The sequence below is a fragment of the Pan troglodytes genome, chromosome 3, assembly GCF_028858775.2.
Source record: "Pan troglodytes isolate AG18354 chromosome 3, NHGRI_mPanTro3-v2.0_pri, whole genome shotgun sequence".
NCBI lineage: Eukaryota > Metazoa > Chordata > Mammalia > Primates > Hominidae > Pan > Pan troglodytes.
In genome coordinates this window covers 111,731,086-111,736,564 of record NC_072401.2, presented here as the reverse complement: position 1 = coordinate 111,736,564, position 5,479 = coordinate 111,731,086, and the positions used below count along the sequence as shown (strand labels likewise).

The 5,479-nt window shown below is 41.9% G+C and overlaps 1 non-coding gene across 1 annotated transcript; it reads right to left on the bottom strand.

Annotated features, from left to right (window-relative positions):
* Window positions 1-2,314: 2,314 nt before the first annotated feature.
* Window positions 2,315-2,421, bottom strand: LOC112209046 (U6 spliceosomal RNA). The gene has a single exon (XR_002943730.1). It is a non-coding gene; the product is annotated as a U6 spliceosomal RNA (small nuclear RNA).
* Window positions 2,422-5,479: the final 3,058 nt, after the last annotated feature.

Sequence of the window (5,479 nt, the reverse complement as noted above, 5' to 3'; positions counted from 1 at the left end):
CAACTTGTATACTGATGGAAGTTCCTTTGTAGAAAAAGGACTTTGAAAAGTGGGATATGCAGTGCTCAGTGATAATGGAATACTTGAAAGTAATCCCCTGACTCCAGGAACTAGCGCTCAGCTGGCAGAACTAATAGCCCTCACTCGGGCACTAGAATTAGGAGAAGGAAAAAGGGTAAATACACATACAGATTCTAAGTATGTTTACCTAGTCCTCCGTGCCCATGAAGCAATATGGAGAGAAAGGGAATGCTTAACTTCCGAGGGAATATCTATCAAACATCAGGAAGTTATTAGGAGATTATTATTGGCTGTACAGAAACCTAAAGAGGTGGCAGTCTTACACTGACAGGGTCATCAGAAAGAAAAGGAAAGGGAAATAAAAGGGAACTGCCAAGCAGATATTGAAGCCAAAAGAGCCGCAAGGCAGGACCCTCCATTAGAAATGCTTATAGAAGGACCCCTAGTATGGGGTAATCCCCTCCGGGAAACCAAGCCCCAATACTTAGAAAAAGAAATAGAATGGGGAACCTCACGAGGACATAGTTTCCTCCCCTCAGGATGGCTAGCCACTGAAGAAGGAAAAATACTTTTGCCTGCAGCTAACCAACGGAAATTACTTAAAACCTTTAACCAAACCTTTCACTTAGACATTGATAGCACCCATCAGATGGCCAAATCATTATTTACTGGACCAGGCCTTTTCAAAACTATCAAGCAGATAGTCAGGGCCTGTGAAGTGTGCTGAAGAAATAATCCCCTGCCTTATCGCCAAGCTCCTTCAGGAGAACAAAGAACACGCCATTACCCAGGAGAAGACTGGCAACTAGATTTTACCCACATGCCCAAATCTCAGGGATTTCAGTATCTACTAGTTTGGGTAGATACTTTCACTGGTTGGGCAGAGGCCTTCCCCTGTAAGACAGAAAAGTCCCAAGAGGTAATAAAGGCATTAGTTCATGAAATAATTCCCAGATTCAGACTTCCCCGAGGCTTACAGAGTGACAATGGCCCTGCTTTCAAGGCTACAGTAACCCAGGAGTATCCCAGGTGTTAGGTATACAATATCACTTACACTGCGCCTGGAGGCCACAGTCTTCAGGGAAGGTCGAGAAACTGAACGAAACACTCAAACGACATCTAAAAAAAGCTAACCCAGGAAAACCACCTCACATGGCCTGCTCTGTTGCCTATAGCCTTACTAAGAATCCAAAACTCTCCCCAAAAAGCAGGACTTAGCCCATACGAAATGCTATATGGATAGCCCTTCCTAATCAATGACCTTGTGCTTGACTGAGAGAGAGCCAACTTAGTTGCAGACATCACCTCCTTATCCAAATATCAACAAGTTCTTAAAACATTACAAGGAGCCTGTCCCTGAGAAGAGGGGAAGGAACTATTCCACCCTGGTGACATGGTATTAGTCAAGTCCCTTCCCTCTAATTCTCCCTGCCTAGATATATCCTGGGAAGGACCCTACCCAGTCATTTTATCTACCCCAACCGCAGTAAAAGTGGCTGGAGTCTTGGATACATCACACTCGAGTCAAACCCTGGATACTACCAAAGGAACCTGAAAATCCAGGAAACAACGCTAGCTATTCCTTTGAACCTCTAGAGGATCTGCGCCTGCTCTTCAAGCGACAACCGGGAGGAAAGTAACTAAAATCATAAATCCCATGGCCCTCCCTTATCATATTTTTCTCTTTACTGTTCTCTTACCCTCCTTCACTTGCAACTACTACTGCAACTGCAAAAAAAAAAAAAAATTAAATTAAGAAGAATTAGTTTTAATTCTTATTAAATTTCTAAGAAAAACATATTCACAATTCCAGATTTCAATGTCCATCACACCAGTTTTACTTCCTACCACAGACTATCATTTTTCTTTCCCTTCATCAACATGAAGATCACTTTGTATTCCTTCAATATGAGCTGGTATTATTTATTCCAACCCTGTGTAATGTCTTTTTTGCTCATTTTACTTTATAGACATTTCTCCCTCTAAAGTCTGAAATAATTTTCTATTAAATAAGTCGAATGACCTCTTTGTGGCTTTCTTACCACTCCACCTTTCTGCAGCATTCAGCTGAGTTAAACTCACTCCTTTGAAAATATCTCCCCAATCTATGACACTCTGATGTCCTCATTTTCCTCCTACCACTAGCCCCCAATTTTCAGACAACCCTCTAAAATTGGCATTTGATGAAGTTCCCCTAAGTCCTTTTAAAACCTCACTGTCCTTCTGGAGAAGGTTTCAGCCGCTGTTTACTTGCAGTGACTCACAACCTGTATCTCACTAACAAGTTCCAAATACAACTTTATTTTTCTTCACAAATTTGTGTGTCATTCCTGTGCAGGGGCCATGCCAATTTTCTTTGTATCATTCCAACTTTAGTATATGCACTGCTGAAGTGAGCACCCAAATATAAATTTTTAACTCAACATTACCAATCCGTTCTTGCTTCTGAAAAACCAGCTCTCTTTCCTATATTCTCTGTCTAACTAAACTAATGGCAAAAGAATCCTTTCAGTGACTCAGGCTGGAGGCAGGTGGAACACCTGCCTTTCCCTTACTTCCCATATCTAATCAATAGTCTCACCCTGTCGATCCTATCTACCCAGTGATACTGGACTCCTTTGCATTCATTCCCAGGGCTCTTGTTCGGTTTCTCCTAAATGGGCTATCGCTTCTTAATCTTGGTCAATTTGATAGGATAAAAAATGGTATCTCTTCATTGTTTTAATTTTAACTTCCTGACTTGCTAGTTATATGTTGTAACCTATCTCATTTCTTCTCTGCCCAGTTTTACTCTAGTTTTTGCTGTGATATCCAGACTTTAAGCAAGTGTAATCTGACAGCACCTTGCCTTGCCTGCTTTGGAGCTTCCCTGGTGTCACGTAAAGAGATGCCTGTGGGAAGCTGCAGGCCACTGATACGTGTACAAAACTGGAATTGCAAGGTATTAATCCCCATAAGAAAACCTTTAAGAAGTGGGCACAAAGGGGGTTAAGTGTTTTCTTTTTTTAAGACAGGGTGTCACTCTGTTTCCCAGGCTGAAATGCAGTGGGGTGGTCATAGCTCACTGCAGCCTCAAACCGTTATGCTCAAGCAATCCTTCCACCTCAGCCTCCTGCGCATCTGGGACTATAGGCACGCATAGCCATGCCCAGCCAACTTGATAAGTGTTTTCATAACCTTCCCTCAACAAACAATATTAAGGTGCCTTTTCACCTATATTGTCTAAAATGGTAGCTACTTGACACAGATAGCCACTGAGCACTTGAAATGTAAATAGTCCAATTTCACTATGTTATAAATATAACATAAACACCGGATTCCAAAGACAATATTAAACAAAAAAGATTTTCTCCTCATCACAGTAGAGCTTTCCTACCTGCCTATTTAGAAATGGCTACTTCTTCCTTAATGGGCCCAATACATGCTTAACAAATCTTAATTGTGTTGACTTACCCTTCAAGTTTGCAAAATTATTTCTGTGCATAGAGCTTATTAAAAGTATTCTCGGCTGGGCACAGTTGCTCATGCCTGTAATCCCATCACTTTGCGAGGCCAAGCCGGGTGGATCCCTAAGATCAGGAGTTCAAGACCAGCCTGGCCAACATGGTGAAACCCCATCTCTACTAAAAATACAAAAAATTAGCCGGGCGTGGTGGTGGGTGCTGTAATCCCAACTACTCAGGAGGCTGAAGCAGGAAAATCGCTTAAACCTGGGAGGTGGAGTTTGTAGCGAGCCGAGATTGCGCCATTGCACTCCAGCTTGGTCAACAAGAGCGAAACTCCATCTCAAAAAAAAAAAAATGTTCTCCTAGCCTCAAAATGGATTATGCATACTTTTTCTGCATTCTCATAGGTATCAACCAATTATATAACTTTTCAGGCCATTATATTAAAATATTAGCTGAAAACAAATGCTTACTTTTCAACAATACGCTCTGCAGTCCCTTCTTGAGCTGCACAAATGGCTGTCAGTCATCAGCCTTGCCTGTATTCATGTATTTTGCATCTCAGTTTTATTGAGCAGCTAGTAACTAGTGTAGGTGCATAAGGCATAGTAAAATCTGTAGAACATGTTTGTGTCCTAAAGAAGCTACAATCTAGGCAGACAGTGATGGGCTTAAAGAACTGGGCTAGTGGAGTATATGAAGACCTTGGTGAGGGCTTTGTTCGGTTATCTCTTCCTCTGAGAAAAGACCTGTAGCTTGTATTTAAACAAGCAAACAAACAAACAAACAAACAAAACCTGCTAACAGGTACATGATTCTTGCCCTCTTGACCCAGTAGTAGGCCTTAGAGGGGGAAAGTGCTCAAGACCAGAAAATAATTCCCTGGGAGAGATGCTTGTGAGTATGCTATTGCTCTTATAGCCGCCACCTTCCATGCTGAAGAGCTGCAGATGTTTGCTGGCTTGTGTAGATCTCTTGATAATATGTAGTTTATATCTAGAAATGCTAATTGCCCTAAGGCACCCTGAATTCATCTCTTAAACACAGTGAGAGGATGAGTAATGAGTAAAGTACTTACCACAGTCCTGCATTCTAAAACTTTCCGGTACATTCAACCTTAAAACAATTCTGATTACAACTGCCAACACAAACATTTACACATAACGTCTAATTGTACTTCCACCAAGTTTACAAAGCATCTTAAATTCATCTTGTTATACCCTAAAGCTTTTCATGCTTTAGGATGTGAATGCTTATTTAGTTTTTATGCTGAAATCAGAAGAATAGTGTGAGAGAGAGATTGATGATATTGGGAGAGAAGGGGAATTGACCAATAGAGTAAATTGCTCAGAGGCCAACGGAGTAGGGTCAAGGAACAAGGGTAAGTGTCATAGAAAAAGCTGTGGAAGGGCCGGGCACGGTGGCTGACACCTGTAATCCCAGCACTTTGGGAAGCCGAGGCATGTGAATCACCTGAGGTCAGGAGTTCGAGACCAGCCTGGCCAACATGGTGAAACCCTGTCTCTACTAAAAACACAAAAATTAGCTAGGCGTGTTGGTACACATTTGTAATCCCAGCTACTCGGGAGGCTGAGGCAGGAGAACCGCTTGAATCGGGGAGGTAGTGGTTGCAGTGGGCCAAGATCACACCACTGCACTCCAGCCTGGATGACAGAGTGAGACTCTGTCTCAAAAAAAAGAAAAACACAAGTTGTGGACGATGAGGATGTAGATCTCATCCTGCATGCTATAGATGAGTGAGCGTCAATAAGCTTGTAAGCTCATGGGAAGATACATGAGAAAAATCACATCGAATTTCTCCATTTTTCAGAACAACTACATGGGCTCCTGAGAATAAGTATGTTAGGTTAATGCTTGAGGAAGATTTAAAATAGTTATTGAGGAGTAGAGCAGAGAAAGCCATATATTTACAGATGGTAAGGAAAGTTCATAAGGTTAGATGAAGATAATGAGTTTATAACAGTGCCAATCCGTGGCCAGGCGCGGTGGTT